This window comes from Geotrypetes seraphini, chromosome 7 (genome assembly GCF_902459505.1).
Source record: "Geotrypetes seraphini chromosome 7, aGeoSer1.1, whole genome shotgun sequence".
Classification (NCBI taxonomy): Eukaryota; Metazoa; Chordata; class Amphibia; order Gymnophiona; family Dermophiidae; genus Geotrypetes; species Geotrypetes seraphini.
This window is the reverse complement of record NC_047090.1, coordinates 187,692,943-187,710,846: the sequence shown is the minus strand read 5'-3', so window position 1 is coordinate 187,710,846 and position 17,904 is coordinate 187,692,943. Positions and strand designations below refer to the sequence as shown.

At 43.6% G+C, this 17,904-nt stretch overlaps 1 protein-coding gene across 1 annotated transcript in view; it reads left to right on the top strand.

The window, feature by feature from the left end:
- Positions 1-17,904, top strand: part of NRXN3 (neurexin 3) — a 1,772,673-nt gene that overhangs the window by 1,042,592 nt on the left and 712,177 nt on the right. The window lies entirely within an intron of this gene.

Here is a 17,904-nt window from a genome sequence, read left to right as displayed (position 1 = left end):
GTACACCAGAGGTTACTTATCTGGTACGATCCTGTAAATCCGGGCTTCTTCTCGCAGCTATATAGCTTCCAAAGGATCAGTTCCATTCGGATTGACCTTTGCCTCTCACTGATCATTTTCTTCCTTTTTATTCTAAGGGTGACACTTTGCACCAGATGTGACTTAGTAGAGAGGACTCGCAGTGTTCCCGCTAAGCTGCGTTGGCCTGCGCTCACGCACAAAATATTATATCGCAGCGCACAAGTTTCTCTTCACAGCGCACACACGCGTCGCAAAGGTAAGGGGAGGCTATAACAGCTCCTGCAGCTCTGCACTTCCCCACAATTGCCATGCTTCGGTTCCTCTTCTTCCTTCCTTCCTCCCCCCCCCCCCGCGGGACCCTGCGGCACCATCAACTCTTACTCCCTCTAATGTCGGCCCTGCAGCTCCAGACTTCCTCGCACCTTCTCCCCTCCCCCTTTGGATCGCTATTATTTTAAATGTTATAGCCGCAGAGCTGTATCCATCAGTGGAGATGTCTAACCTCGGCCTGCCCCGGAACTCTTACTGCAACAGTGACTTCCTGTTCCTGCCTAGACGGGCGGCTGCTGCAGTAAGAGTTCCGGGGCAGGCCGAGGTTAGACATCTCCACTGATGGATACAGCTCTGCGGCTATAACATTTAAAATAATAGCGATCCAAAGGGGGAGGGGAGAAGGTGCGAGGAAGTCTGGAGCTGCAGGGCCGACATTAGAGGGAGTAAGAGTTGATGGTGCCGCAGGGTCCCGCGGGGGGGGGGGGGGGGAAGGAAGGAAGGAAGAAGAGGAACCGAAGCATGGCAATTGTGGGGAAGTGCAGAGCTGCAGGGAAGAGTGTTGCGGTACCCAGCTGGAGGGAGAAGGAAGATGAGGGAGGGAATTAAAGGAGATGCCAGGGCTTGGAGCATAGGAGGAAGGTATGCCAGTCTAAGGGAAAAGGAAGGGGGAGATGTGAGAGCATGGAGGGGGAACGAAAGATGGAAGAAAAGGAAAGGAGAGAGATGCCAGAGAATCAGGGAAGGGGAGATACCAGACTATGAGGAGAGGTGTGGGAGAGGGAAGGCGAGGAGAGAGATGCCAGACCAATGGGGTGAAAGGAGAGATGGAAGGGGGAGGCATACAGTTTCTGGAAGGGGCATAGAAGGAGAGAAGATGCCATATAGGGGAAGAGAGACGGCAGACAGTGGATGGAAGGAAGAGAGTTACAAGAAGATGAGGAAAGGAGAAACCACAGAAGACAAAGGTAGAAAAAAATTTCTATTTATTTATTGCTTTAGGAGACATGTGTCACTGTTTCTGTGAAGCATTGTATGCAGAGTCCAGCTTCTTGCTGGTTCAATTTAACCTTTGTCTATGTATTTTTATTTTATCCCCCCTTTTACAAAACTGTGAAGCGTTTTTAGCACCAGCCTTGGTGGTAGCAGCTCTGATGCTCAGAATTTTATGAGCATCAGAGCTGTTACCTCCGTAGCTAAAATCCACACTACAGTTTTGTAAAAGAGGGAGGGGTTAGTTTGTGATTACATATTCCTTACTAGGCGAAGGTGTTTTCTGTGTTCTGTGTGTTTTCTGTTAGGATTGACGGTGTAGGATTGATCTGTGCTGGTCTGGCTTGTTTAGTTTTACAATGGGTGTATTGATGTACTGCTCACTGCAATATGTAAGATGCTGCCTTTTCCTAGGTACTCATGTGTGACGTGTGGTTTGTTACTAAAAATCATGTTTTTCTTACAGATGGGGGGGGGTGCCAAAAAATGATGGGCCCCGGATGTTACATATGCTAGGTACGCCACTGTATGTAAAGATACCAGAAAGCTGGCGTAGCAAAAACTTCTAAGTTTTGAGTATTTAACCCTCCCACAATCTCACGGGCACTCGTTTCAAGTTTATTGAGATTTTGATTTAAACGCAATATCAAATATTTTCAATGCGTATAACAAAAATAAATTTGGGGAAATAAATAAAACCATTTGAACCAGTGTTCCCGCTAAGCTGCGCTGGCGCACAAAATATTACATCGCAGCGCACACGTTTCTCGTCACAGCGCACAATCGGAAGAGGCGTACGGCAGATGGCAGGGCGGCGAGAGGAGAATCGGGCGAGTTGGCTCATAACTTGCTGGCGCCCGATATTTTTGGCTCACGGTGAAAAAAGTTTGCTCACAACACCCGCCCGCTTAGAGGGAACACTGGAGAGGAGCATTTTTTATAGTGGATCTAAGTCTGACTTTGGATGTTTTCCACAATTTTTTTTTTTTTGTTTTGGGGGGGAATAACCTATTTGGATGTTTTGGTCCTTAGGACATCCATTTTTTTTTTTTTTTTTTTTGCCTTTTCCAAATACAAAAACGTCCGTGTTCAAAACATCCAAATCGAGTCCATTTAGATGCGGGAGGGACCAGCATCTTAATGGACTGGCCACACAGACATCCCAACAGGGCAGTGAAGCACCTTAGAGGGCTCTGCTGTGAACTTCACTAAGGGTGCCAGGTACATGTTTAACTTAGTGTATGGTGAGCCCCAAAATCTACAGTATTCACCTGTCTCTCACCCCAATAGCCCTTTATGGCTGCCGGTAGCATCTATATGGCAGTAGAGTACGGTATTGGTGGACTCGCACTTCCAAGCATAAATGTAGTAGTTAGAGTGGCTTATGGGACTGGCTACTCCTCTCTATGGTTCACTTGCCCACCCACCAGGCTACTTAAGACACGTGTATAGGCCTAGGCCAGGAGTAGGCCATTCCGGTCCTGGAGAGCCAGAGCCAGGTCAGGTTTTCAGGATATCCACAATGAATATTTATGAGATGGATTTGCATGCACTGCCTTCTTGAGATGCAAATATATATCATGCATATTTATTGTGGAGCTCCTGAAAACCTGACCTGGCTCCGGCTCTCCAGGACCGGAATTGCCTACCCCTTGTCTAGGCATTCCTAAACCAGGTGCTGCTGTTCTGAAGACAGGTACGTACTTTTGTATTCTGATCTTTTTGAGGTGTGAGGGGGTCAGTGAGCACTGAGGAAGCATGTAGAGGGGGTCTTTATGTCTGCAGTGGGGTACCTTTTACAGGTCTAACTTAAAACATATAGGGTCCGTCTCTGCAGGGCGTCTAAGTCAAAGCCTGCCCAAAGGCCACCCATAACACTCCCCCCAACACGCCCCTTTGAGCTCTGGATGCCCAGCGGCTTTGAAGTCCAGAATGTTGGTTTTGAAACTTGGCACTTGTACGTCCTGTCGATTAGGACATCAAAGTGCCGACTTGGGCGGGTTTTTGATCGTCTGGATGATTTGATTATGAGCCCTAGAGTGTACCCCCCAGTAGCGAATGTGCTTTTCACTACAGTTAAGTGCTAATTGATCAGTCTTGCCTGATGCATTATTAGTGCCAAATGTAATGTGGTTTGGGGGTTACAAACCTGATCTTAAGGGCACAGGTTTAATTAAGAACATAAGAACATAAGCAGTGCCTCCGCCGGGTCAGACCATAGGTCCATCCTGCCAGGCAGTCCGCTCCCGCGGCGGCCCAAACAAGTCACGACCTGTCTGAATCACCAGAAGGGGCTCCCTTGCCACCTTGTTTTCTCATTTGAAGTCCTATCTTCCCATCGGAGTCCTAACCCTCCGGTCTTACACATGCACGACCTGATTTGGTTTCTATACTTATTACCTGGTTAGCTTTCTATACTTGTGTTACATCCCAGCACCTCTCTCAGTATCCCACGATCCCTTTATCCCTCAGAAATCCGTCCAATCCCTGTTTGAATCCCTGTACCATACTCTGCCTGATCACTTCCTCCGGTAGCGCATTCCAAGTGTCCACGACCCTTTGGGTGAAAAAAAACTTCCTTGCATTTGTTTTGAACCTATCTCCCTTCAGTTTCTCCGAATGCCCCCTCGTACCTGTTGTCCCCTTCAGTCTGAAGAATCTGTCCCTATCCACCCTCTCTATGCCCCTCATGATCTTGAAGGTCTCTATCATATCTCCCCTGAGCCTCCTTTTTTCCAGAGAGAAGAGTCCCAGCCTATCCAACCTCTCAGCATATGGGCAGTGTTCCAGTCCTCTTACCAGTTTCGTTGCTCTCCTTTGGACTCTCTCAAGTACCGCCATGTCCTTCTTGAGGTACGGCGACCAATATTGAACGCAGTATTCCAGATGTGGACGCACCATCGCTCGATACAACGGCATGATGACTTCTCGCGTCCTGGTTGTTATGCCCCTCTTTATGATGCCCAGCATCCTGTTGGCTTTTTTCGAGGCTGCTGCGCACTGTGCAGATGGCTTCAGTGATGCATCCACCAGCACACCCAAGTCTCTCTCAAGACTGCTGTCTCCCAACAATGCCCCCCCCAATTTGTAGTTGAACAACGGGTTCTTTTTCCCTATATGCATGACCTTGCATTTTTCCACGTTAAAGCGCATTTGCCATTTGTTTGCCCAGTCTTCCAAATGCGCTTTAACGTGGAAAAATGCAAGGTCATGCATATAGGGAAAAAGAACCCGTTGTTCAACTACAAATTGGGGGGGGGCATTGTTGGGAGACAGCAGTCTTGAGAGAGACTTGGGTGTGCTGGTGGATGCATCACTGAAGCCATCTGCACAGTGCACAGCAGCCTCGAAAAAAGCCAACAGGATGCTGGCAATTGAACAGTGAAGAACAGAATTTCATGATCCAATACATTTTTCTGGCTGTGACGTTGGTAGGGCTTCAAAAACCAAAAAGTGAAGAAAGAATAAAAACCAACTAGGGAAATATTTATTCTGGCAAATCTTTAATTAGTTCAGATCTGTTGGACCCGACATGGTCTGTGTTTTGACTCCAAAGAGCCTACATCAGGGGTGACAGAATCAATCTAAGACGGGAAAAACATTGATATAAAAACAACAACAACAACACTAAAAATGTACATAATATGTGGTTTTGTGTGTGTGGAAGATAAATAATTGATTTGTCCAGGGTCACAAGGAGCAGTGTGGGTTTGAACCCACAACCTCAGGGTGCTGAGGCTGTAGCTTTGACCACTGTGCCACACTCTCTCTCCCCCTGGTCTGAAGGCCCATGCCTCACCTTTTAAAATTTAAAGGCATCCCTGGCGTGGCAGTGGTTCTCAAGTGCTTCCTCGACTTTCTTCCTCCATTGCAGGTTGCCTCCTCTATGACACAACGTTCTGCTTCTGGTTCAGCAGGCAGTGATGGAGAATGTCCTTATGTTTTTCATGTTGCTTTTTTACAGTACTCTATATCAGTGTTTTGGATATCTTCTATAGATTGATTCTGTGACCCCCTGATGTAGGCACTTTGGAGCCGAAACACAGCCATGTCGGGTCCAACAGATTTGAACTAATTAAAGATTTACCAGAAGAAATATTTTTCCCGGTTAGTGTTTGTTTTTCTCCACTTTTTTAAAATTTTTTTGTCTTGTTCTTGGGGGACTTTTTCTTTCTTTTTGATCCGTGGGTAGGGCTCCTGGCGTATGATTCACCGTAGACTTGATATACTGCTTTTCTGTTGTGCAGCCAAAGCGATTTACATTGGCTAATGTGTTCGAAAACTGTTTGTATTATGTTTTAAAAAGGGATTTTATGGTAGCTATGCTTATGCAGTGTGTTAGTATAAGTGTCTGAATCTAGGGAACATTCAAAATTGCAGGGAAATACTTTAAAAACCAATAGGAGGAACTATTTTTTCACTCCGAGAATAGTTAAGCTCTGGAACGCGTTGCCAGAGGTTGTGGTAAGAGCGGATAGCATAGCTGGTTTTAAGAAAGGTTTGATCGCCTACATTTTCATTTTGTGTGAGTGAACTTATGCTCCAGCTACAAGTATGAAAAAATGAATGCCGGCATGTTGGGGCATAGTAATATATTTAAATTGGTTTGGGGTCCATTGACATCTTTTATTACTTTTCTATAGTCATCTTTTCTCGTTAATTTCTGTTCTTTTTCCTTGCACATCGAGGGTGGGAGTGTACTACTATTTTAAATAAGAGTAGGTTATTGAAAGATTATATGCATTTGTGTTTTTGAGTAATTAATGATGTGTGGGTGGAGGGAAAATGATTATCTTTTAAGCTGAATGTGCTTTTCTTGATTGGTTATAGGTTCAGTTACCTGTGCATTGCACTGTTAATATTTGAAAATCAATAAAGAATTTAAAAAAGAAAGGTTTGGACAAATTCCTGGAGGAAAAGTCCATAGTCTGTTATTAAGACACGGGGGAAGCCTCTGCTTGCCCTGGATCGGTAGCATGGAAGGTTGCTACTCTTTGGGTTTTGCCCAGGTACTAGTGACCTGGATTGGCCACCGTGAGAACCGGCTACTGGGCTTGATGGACCTTTGGCCTGACCCATTTAGGCTATTCTTATGTTCTCTCTGTATCTCAAGAATATCGGATTGGAATATAAATGTCATATTTTAAAGTGTCTAATGCTTGTAGACAGTAGTAAGCTACCCTTGGAGCAGCCTGTTTGTGTGTTCCCTGATATTGTGGTTACGAGACCGGCTGCTGGGAAGTGTCTTCAGACTCTCAGAAGAGACTCCCTCTGCTGTGCAGATTGTCACGGATATTAGTCTGCAGGGTGTCTCCGAGGAAAGCCACCGGCAGCCACTGCGGTACTTCTCTTAAAAGACAGGTAACTTCTAGGAGCTATGTGTAAAACTTCAGTACTGAAATGTCTAGTGAGGGGAACCTGCAGAAACCCTGTTTTCACTTCAAGGGAAACGTAAGGAGCTCAGATCCGTCTAGGACGTTGGAACCATTTTTTCTTCACTTAGCTAAACTGAACTACTCAACCCCACTGGGAATCGTGAGACAGAGAAATTAGCGTTTGTCCCATAGGTAAAGCGACTTTATTATGGACTTGGAAAGAACAAGTGCGTAAAGGTCTCCGTCTTAACAAGAAGCAAATTAGTTTCTGATTCCTTGACATGCTGAGTGCACGGGGACTCGATAAGCTGTTTGTCGAGCACCAATAGCCAGGGCTAGATCATTATGTCAGTGACACGGATGGGTTTTCTTCTGGCGCCGTCTTCCTTAGCATTGAGTGAACTGTGGGTAATGCAGATGTAGCAGTATTTTATTTTATTTTTTTCGGAGGTTGGGGGGGGGAAGATAAAACAGTTCTTTATCCATCACGGAAACTTGTGCGCAGGAACTTTATGAAGATGTGAATGGGAGTCAAGGATCTTAACTTGACTCTCTTTTTTCTAAAGGGCTCTAGTCGACATCCTTCTTCCACTCCGAGACGCTGCTTCCTCTTTTGTTTCCACCCCTCCTCTCTGGAATGTTTTACCCAAATCGCTTCGCCTTGAAGCCTCATTTTCCAAATTTAAATCAGTTCTCATCTATTTCGGGAAGCTTATGGATTGGTGCTTGGCTGTGGGGGCTTCTGCCAGGAGAGTGACTCTTCCCACCTTCCCCTGATAATGTTCCTTTTGTTTTTTTAACCTCTAGACCTAACTTTTCCAGTAGTTTCTCCTTATCCATTTCAGTGCTGTTCCTTTCCTTCTCTTTTCATATCTTTGATTGTAAGTAGAGAATGACACGGTGACAAAATTCATCACCATTCCCGTCCCCGCGGATAACCGCGGGAAATAATCCCATGTCATTTTCTAGTGTCTATTTCAATTTCGGTCCTTCTACACCAGCATTCTTCAAAGCAAAGCTTGAGGGTCAGTGGTTGTGGCCATTCATACTCTGATTCTTATGTGAGTCAAGGATAATGAAGCCATTGTGACATCACTGATGTGATTGGCTCTTAGGCACTGGTGGAATGAGGCATTATGACATCACAATATCTGCTCTGGATACCAGAGACTGTCATTCTGTAGTGTCTGTTTCAACCTCGGTCCTTCTACACCAGCATTCTTCAAAGCAAAGCTTGCGGGTCAGTGGTTGTGGCCATTCATACTCTGATTCTTATGTGAGCCAAGGACAATGAAGCCATTGTGACATCACTGATGTGATTGGCTCTTAGGCACTGGTGGAATGAGGCATTATGACATTACAATATCTGCTCTGGATACCAGAGACTGTCATTCTGTAGTGTCTGTTTCAACCTCAGTCCTTCTACACCAGCATTCTTCAAAGCAAACCTTGAGGGTCAGTGGTTGTGGCCATTCATACTCTGATTCTTATGGGAGCCAAGGATAATGAAGCCATTGTGACATCACTGATGTGATTGGCTCTTAGGCACTGGTGGAATGAGGCATTATGACATCACAATATCTGCTCTGGATACCAGAGACTGTCATTCTTCAGTGTCTGGTTCAACCTCGGTCCTTCTACACCAGCATTCTTAAAGCAAAGCTTGCGGGTCAGTGATTGTGGCCATTCATACTCTGATTCTTAAGTGAGCCAAGGATAATGAAGCCATTGTGACATCACTGATGTGATTGGCTCTTAGGCACTGGTGGAATGAGGCATTATGACATCACAATATCTGCTCTGTCATTCTGTAGTGTCTGTTTCAACCTCAGTCCTTCTACACCAGCATTCTTCAAAGCAAAGCTTGCGGGTCAGTGGTTGTGGCCATTCATACTCTGATTCTTCCCTCTCTCCTTAAAGAATGACATGAAGATGGTTTCCCGCGAGGACAGGGGCGGTGATGAATTTTGTCACCATGTCATTCTCTAATTGTAAGCAGCTTTGCTATGCACTCATGAAGAATGATATATAAAATTATCATAAACTCTATGAGGGGTGAGGAGCAACTCTTTATTTTCAGACAAGGTATGGATGGATTTTGTTCTTTTCACAGCAGTTTTAGAATTGAGACTTGTGGGGTGGAAATACTGGACGGATGCTGTCTCGCACTTTACATGAGACCACACATCAGCTTTTGGCCTAGCAACTGGGCAAACCACAACTCCCAGCTGGGAACTTGAACAGGAAGGGGTTTCTAAATATCCAGGAGTAGTAGGGGCCACAATTCAAAGCAAATCAGTGAGGGGAAAAGATCAGCAAAGTATATTTACAGGAGATTAAGGGGTCTTTCACTCATGAGTAGCACATGCTAAGGGCCAAGAGGCCCTTAGGTATGAAACGGGCTTCTTAGCACACGCTGAATCCGTTAGCCTGGCTTCGTAAAAGGACCCCTAAGATTGATATTGTAAAGTGTCTTAACATCATAGGATAAGGTGTAAGCCATTAAACAGCTGGTAATTCTGGAGGCCGCACCTTCAAAAAGATATAAACAGGATGGAGTCAATCCAGAGGACGACTACTAAAATGGTCAGTGCTCTTCATCATAAAGTAGACTCGGACCTCAGTCTGTATACTTTGGAGGAAAGGGGAGATATGAGAGCGACGTTTAAATACCTACGTGGCGTAAATGCGCGTGAGGCGAGTCTCTTTCAATTGAAAGGAAACTCTGGAATGAGGGTGAAAGGAACTTTGGAAAATACTTTCACACAGAAAGGGTGGTGAATGCTTGGAACAACCTCCTGACGAGGGTGGCGGAGACAAAAAGTATATCTGAATTCAAGAAAGATTGGAACAAATATGTTGATCTGTAAGAGAGAGGAGGGGATAAGTGGCGTAGTAAGGGTGAGCGGCGGTGCCCCTCCCCCACCCTCTTTCCCGAGCCCCCTGCTGCGCGTGCGCCCTCTTCCTTTTCCCCGTACCTTTTTAACTTCCCCGGCGTGAACGGCATGCCCACGACAGTGTCAGCTCGCCCTTTGACGTCACTTCTTAGGCACGGGTCCCGGAGTGACATCAGAGAGAGCGCTGATGCGGGGGAAGTAAAAAAAGGTATGAGGGAAGGCAAGGGGTGCACATGTGCGGCAAGAAGAGGTGTGGGGGGGGGCAGAGAGGAGGAGTGGTGCTGCGCCCTTAGGAAGATCACCCCTTGCTTTGCCATTGGAGGGGCTAGTAAATGGCATGGATAGGCAGACTAGATAGACCGTATGGTCTTTATCTGCCACCATGTTTCTATACTCTTAGGCCAGTTTGCATTTGTAGACTGACCTATTAAAGATCTTGAAAAACTGAATGTAGGAACAAGGAAACTGTCCTGTGCCCACAGTGTAACTTATAAGAATGTGCATAGAAACATAGAAAGAAACATAGAAAGATGATGGCAGAAAAGGGCTATAGCCCATCAAGTCTGCCCACTCTACTGATCCACCCCATTAAGTCTGAGTGCCTTACTAGACCTCTGTAGGGATCCCAGGTAGATGTCCCATTTATTTTTAAAGTCAAGCACGCTGGTGGCCTTGGCCACCTGCTCCGGAAGCTTGTTCCAGTGACCCACCACTCTTTCCGTGAAGAAATACTTCCTGGTGTCACCCTTAAATTTCCCTCCTCTGAGTTTGAGCGGATGCCCTCTTGTGGCCGAGGGTCCCTTGAGAAGGAAGATGTCATTTTCCATCTCGACACGACCTGTGATGTATTTAAACGTCTCAATCATGTCCCCCCTCTCCATGCGTTCCTCCAGAGTATAGAGCTGCAATTTGTTCAGTCTCTCTTCGTACGAGAGACCCTTGAGCCCCGAGATCTTCCTAGTGGCCATCTGCTGAACCGACTTGACTCTAAGCATATCTTTGCGGTAATGTGGCCTCCAGAACTGCACACAGTACTCCAGATGAGGTCTCACCATGGTTCTGTACAGTGGCATTATGACCTCAGGTTTTCTGCTGACAAAACTTCTATTGATACATCCCATCATTTGTCAAAGACTGTACATTCCTTGAGCCATATGAGGAATGAGATCCATGGAGATAGGTTATACATACAGAACTACTACTACAGGCCTTTGGGCCTACTCATCAATTTCAACAGATCTAAATATAAAGAATGTATTGAAATATGAAAATAAACTTCAGAATCCATCTCCATCATTAAACTTGTAGAAGGAATGAGTGAAAATTCAACAGTACATGCAGGGAAGGAAGCAGCTGTATTTGTGAAACAAGAGAAGAATCTATTTAAGGAATTAGATCAGCAAACAAAGAATAACATATATAGAAACAGAGAAAAATGAGGGCAATAAAGACGACCATATGGCCTATCCAAGTGGCAAATGAGCAAATACAGGGATAAATAGAAAATGTTTCTCCAGGAACATCTGCTGATCAAACCCAAAGGATGAGAGACTGGAGTTGTAGCCTGGATGTAGATTACAGATGAGATGGATACAGTGAAAACGAAAAAAATGGACAAATGTGGATTTCTAAGGAAAAGCTGGAAACCGTTACTTATTTGGTTTTATATCCCGTCCTTCCCAGAGAGCTCAGAACGGGTTGCAGTTTAACATTCATAGTTACTCATGTAACTCGTCTTCTAACCGGATACGAAGTTCTAATGGCAGAAAATGCCTATACGGAAAGGCACAATAAAGCGGCATGTCTCATCCATTTTGTAGCTTTATCAACAATTCAAGGTTCCTCTACCACAGAGGTCCTTAACACAGTCCTTACCTAGCCAGTTGGGTTCTCAGTATGTACGAGAGAGTCGAATAGACTGGGAGTGGTGCACGCAAATTATCTCATGCATCCTCATTCCGGATATTCAGAAAATCTGGCTGGCTAGGTGTGTCTCAAGGGCTGGGTTGAGATCCCTTGCCCCACCTGAAAAATATTGGGAAACGGACCTGAAGAGAATTATGGAAGGTGAAATGTTCCAGGTGATCATAACTTCAATTGCAACAGATTAAAAAGCTTTATGCAAGAAACCAAGATATCAGGGTAAGGAGGAAAATCACTCGAATGGCGTTGTTTACAGAGATGTCGGTTCCAAGCGTTTATTTTGTGAATCATAGAATGCAGAGGGAGACAATTCATATTTACCAAGAAATGGGATCGGAGAATAAGAAAATGTGACAAAATGATACAGGTTTGATTAAAAAGAATTTCCAAGCGCACCTGGATAGATTGGCTGTATGTGTTAATGTTTATTGGTTTACTGCAGTTGAGACGTATAGAGAGGCATTTTCAGAGTTTGGACATTTTGTAAGTATGTCCAAAACTCGGGTAGAGAAAATGGTTGTTTTTTGAAACCGCAAAATGCCTATCTTTTCTTTTCTTTTTTTCCCAAAAGTGACCTTTGCGGACGTGTTCGCCCTAGTGTGTCTATCTCTTTTGAACATTTCCCAAAAATAAAAGGTCCAGGTAAAAAGTGCACAACACAAGCTATTGGGAGGTAGGAGAGGCCAGGATTTCTTGTAGACTGGCCACAAAGACATCCTGTCAGAGCACTTTAGGGCAGTGGTTCCCAACCCTATACTGGAGGCCCACCAGCCAGTTGGGTTTTCGGGATAGCTCTAATGAATATGTATGGGGCAGATTTGCATGCCTGTCACCTCCATTATATGCAAATCTCTGTCATGCATATTCATTAGGGCTATCCTAAAAACCCGACTGGCTGGTGGTCCTCCAGGACAGGGTTGGGAACCACTGCTTTAGGGGGACCTTCAGTGAACTTCACATCAAAGGTCATAGGTACACATCTCACCATAACCTCTATGATGGTATAGTAGGTTCTGGGTGGGTTTTAGTGGGCTCTCTCTGCCACATGTGTAGATATGGGGTGTGGGCCTGGGTCTCCTTCTCTGCCGTCCACTTTGCTGCTCTCATTGGGACTGGCAGGTATGCATTGTTTCGTTCATATCTTTGGGGGATGGGAGGGGTTCAGTGACCCCCTAGGGAGTGTGGGGAGGTCCTGCTTCCATCCCTCCAGTGGTCATTTGGTCAGTTTGGGTATATTTTTGGTACTTATCCATTTTTAAAACAGGTCTAGGCCCAAACGTCCAAATTATGCCCTGGACGTTTTCTAAAATGTTTGATTAGATGGCAGAGAAACGTCCAACAGACCAGCCTTTATTCGTTCATAAGCACGGTCCCAACAAGGATCTAAATGCTTTCCTCAGGGGACACTGGTTCGAGTGGCAGTAGCGGCAAAAGCACTTGGCACAGCAGACAGGTAGCCAAAAAAGCCTTTTGGATGAACAAATAAATGCTTGTTTTTGGTTGAAAGGACATCTTCCTTGCCTTTTCTTCTGTACTGTTGGTAGTCTAAGGCGAGATTTTCTCTGTCCGTCTGAGAGAAATGTCCATGTCATAGTTTCAAGTTTCAAGTTTAATTTTATTTGATGTATCGCTTATTACAAACTAAGCGATTAACAAAATATAACAAACATCGTTAAATTATATCTTATTGAACACTAAAGGGGTAAAATAACAGTATTATAATATTACTTTAACTAAAAGGAATTGGACACACAAAACAATATTGACAAACTATGACACATATGGAATGAACATGAGGACTTAAAGTTACAAAAATATTTTCCCTAAAAAGGGAGAAAGAGAGGTCTGAAAGGGGAGGGAGAAAACATTAGGAAGGGATTGAAAGTTCTAAGATAGAAATTGGCAATGAAGTGAATTTAGAGATCAAATGAGAGTTTAAAAAGAAATGATTTTAAATTAGTTTTAAATTGATTTAAATTCTTATTTTTTCTGATATATAAAGGAAGAGAGTTCCAAGTAAGAGGAGCCACTACTGAGAAAATATCGTGGCGTTTTGTCCCTACTATTTTTAAGGAGGGAACCATTAATAATTCTTGGGAATCAGAACGTAAAGAACGATTTGAAGAATGGGGGATTAATAAACGATCTATGAATTGTGGTTCGTTAGTATTTAGTGTTTTGAAAGTCAGTAAAGCTATTTTATAAATTATTCGGTTATTTATGAGCAGCCAATGTGATTTGATTAGCAGAGGTGTTACGTGGTCATATTTTTTACCATTATGGATTATTTTAATTGCTATGTTCTGTATAATTTGTAAACGTTTTTTTTCTTTTTGAGTGATATTTTGTAGCAGAGAGTTACAGTAATCTAGTTTTGTTATAACAAGAGAGTGCAATAGAATATTTAAGGATTGTGGTTCTAAATATTTTGTCATTGAACGGATTAAACGAAGACGATAAAAACAGCATTTAACAATGTTATTAACATGTTCTTGATAAGTAAACTTGTCATCTATGATTACACCTAAAATTTTGAGTGAAGTTACTGTTTCAATTATTAAATCGTCTATCAAGAAAGGAGAAGATAATTGTATTCCCTGTTTTGAAGGAAAAAGGAGGACCTTTGTTTTTGGTATATTAAGAGCGAGTTTATTATAGGTGAGCCATTCTTTAATTTTGACTAATTTTTGGTTGACTTGAGCTATTTCGATAGGGTTTTCTAGGTTACATGGATGTAATAATTGTATGTCGTCCGCATAAGCATATGCGGAGAAGCCTATAGACTGGCTAAGACTAAGTAAAGGTGAGAGAAAGATGTTGAAGAGTAAGGGGGAAAGAATTGAACCCTGAGGAATTCCGAAGCTAGGTGAGTATGGAGTAGATTTAGTGTCATTGAATTTAGTGTCATAAGCCTGCCCTAGTCCCGCCCATACCATGCCTCTAATGCACCCCCTTGAGATTTAGACAAACTGCAGAGGAACAGCCTAGAAATCCGTCTAGAAAATGGATTTTGAAAAATAGCAATTTGGACGGTTTGGCGAGTAAAACATCCAAGCTTTCACCTGCTTCCTGAAATAGAGATAGTCTGCAGTTAGATGTAGGCCCTCTGGAAATACATTTCAGAGAGTTTGTGTGTGTGGGGGGGGGGCTATTCTTCTCTAATATTGATGGTAAAATCCAACAGGCCACTGTCGTGGCAGTAATTGTAACGATATCTCTCAAAAAATAGGGAGTTATTACTTATATTGCTGGATATAATTCGTATACTCGATAAAATCTCAGCTTTATTAATCTTTCTTGACAAAAACAATACAAAAATAGGTTTACTTATAAACTAGTAAAGTGCTCAGTCCATATAACCATTAGTGCATAGATAACATACAACAGTGGTTAATCTGGGGCCATCATAGACTTTACCGCCCCCTTACCAACCTCCTACCAGATAGTAAAAAAATTTTTTATATAAACAAACAACTTATCTGGAATCTCTTCTTGGGTTGGATTTCAAACATAACCACTGGATAAATTGTGAAAGTGAACTTGTGCAAAAAAGTGCTAAGGTGCTGTAAACATGACTCCTTTGGATTTCATCTACCCCCCGGCATTGCTCGTTCTCCCCTAGTAGCGTGAGCCGAATAACAGTACCCCTCCTGACGAAGATAATTACGAAACTCGAGTTGGGGGGTAGATGAAATCCAAAGGAGTCATGTTTACAGCACCTTAGCACTTTTTTGCACAAGTTCACTTTCACAATTTATCCAGTGGTTATGTTTGAAATCCAACCCAAGAAGAGATTCCAGATAAGTTGTTTGTTTATATAAAAAATTTTTTACTATCTGGTAGGAGGTTGGTAAGGGGGCGGTAAAGTCTATGATGGCCCCAGATTAACCACTGTTGTATGTTATCTATGCACTAATGGTTATATGGACTGAGCACTTTACTAGTTTATAAGTAAACCTATTTTTGTATTGTTTTTATCAAGAAAGATTAATAAAGCTGAGATTTTATCGAGTATAGTAATTTGTAACGATTTCATTAAGATGAGTCATTCTTGAAAAACTGCGCATGCAAACGAGGTTCGTGGAGGTTTGCGTAGGGTCGCCAAATTTGCATGAGATGAGACGCTGGTAATAGACCATGGTAAGAGACGTACACTTGTGCATGTGCTGGGATTAGCTACATGGTATCGTGTGTGTGCCTTATCGAAGCACTTTTAGTCATGCGTCCTTCCTTGTTTAGGGCAGTCGCAAACAAACCTATCCCTCTATGAAGAAGGACGCATAACTAAAAGTACGCAGAGTGTCCTGTGAACCCTTGAAAAAGCCACTTTGTAGCGAAACGGGTCCCGCCGGGCTTGTTGGAAATTCTGCATGATTAAGATAAGTAACTGTTTATGAATATTAGCAGGAGGAGGAGGATATGAGGGTCGATGATTGAAATCCTGAAACAGTTAGTCTTGGTATATGGTGAATTTACCTAGATCCAAGCAAATTTCTGAGACCTTTAATCCTCCATTCTCATCTTGAATACCCTTGTAGATTTATGGATTGGTTCCAATCGATCCCACAAACCATCTTCACTGATGTGTGGCAGTCTGTTTAACCCATCCCTTTTTGAAAGTAGGGAATGAGCCCCTCTAAGGAGAAACATTGAGGCTGAGATAGGGGAAGAGCTCTATAAAGTCTTGGAGTGGGGGAAAGAGGATGAAGAGGGATGATGAAGACTGAGGAAGGTCAGCGAGAGTGCTGAAGGGTAGGATGGTGGTGAGGGACTCCTAGTGGAAAGGACTGAGCATTGTTCTGATGCACTCGGCAAGAAATGCCTCCTCTGATCTACACAGCTCCAATCTTCCGAGCAGCAGAGGACGTGGCTCTTAAAAACAAATTGTCCAAGAAATATGTCAAGCCAAATTCCTGATACTCCATCAGCAGACTCCAAATGTTCCAACCAATAGCTTCCCTGTAATCTTCTGGAAATGACCAGAATCTCTTCCTTTTGTAATCCACCTTGAGAACTGCAAGGTATTGGCGGAATCAAAGAAACGAATGTAATGTCCTGAGACAAACTCTGTTGACCCCCACCCTTGCTGTGGCCCTAGACACACAAGGAAAGACAGTAGATTCCAGGGAAGGAACACCCTGCCTCTGTACTACACGTCGTGACATCTGTTCTCGTGACAGATGTTTTCCTAAAGCAACCTGGGAGCTTTACGCCCTCTTCTGTAACCGTACGTGATGGAGAACTCTGCACTGCATTAGACTATGGCGCTGTTGCACACTGCATCACACTGAAGAATACAAGACTGCCCCGCCTTCCACCCTCTTAGCAACACCTTTTTCCTTTCTCTCCATCCCCCCCCCTTCTCAGCCCACTGTTGGGTATTATCACCTCCCTCTTCCCCTTGACAAATCAGTTCCCTTCCTTACTTCCATAGCATAACCACTGCACTGCAGCACTATACCACATCATTGTACACTTAACCACTGCAGGGAGAGACTGGTGGATAGTTTATTAGGATTTTGCTAGCAAAAAACCCCAGAACTGCCGGGCAGGTTAGGAGCCAAGAAAAATATTTTGCCTCTGGGATTTTCCAACAAGCAATTCAGCTCTGGTTCCAGATTATGTTCAGGGAAAAGCGCCTTCTCCCTGCTGGGCTCCTGGGTTCACTTTGAGGTCCTTTTACTAAGGCACGTTAGCCATTTTAAAGCGTGCTAAGTACTAGCATGCGCTAAACGCTAGCGCGTCCATTATATCCTATGGACGCATTAGCGTTTAGCGTGAGCTAAAATGGCTTGTGCCCTTTAATAAAAGACCCCTTTATTTTCTGACTGGAAACAGGTGACGAGACCCAGAAATTAGACGGACAGGATGTCGTATAATGAAGTTCCTCTGACAAGAAATATCTCTAAATTCAACTTCTAGAACCTCCGCAACACCACTCAAAGCTCAGATACCTCATTGCTTTAAGCTTTATGTATTAAATCCTCCTCGGTTCACCCTCCTCCTAGACCTTTCTTATATTGTGCATTTTTAAAAAAAAATAAATCTTTATTGATTTTACAATCTTCTATAGTGCAATACATAAATATATATAATAAGTCAATATAAGCCCATTTAACTTTCAAATATACATAACCAACCAATTTCTCCCCCTCCCCTCCCCACCCACCTAATGACAATTTAAATAAAATACAGAAACATAGAGACCCTATTAGCAATATCCTTCCATCCTCCCACCCATAAGAACATAAGAAGTTGCCACCACTGGGTCAGACCATTGGTCCATCGCACCCAGCGGTCCGCTCTCGCAGCGGCCCGTCAGGTCCATGACCTGTAATGTGGTTCCTGTCCGTTTCTGTAACCTACCTCTTCTTTTTTATCTGTAACCCTCAATCCCCTTTTCTTTTAGGAACTTGTCTAAACCT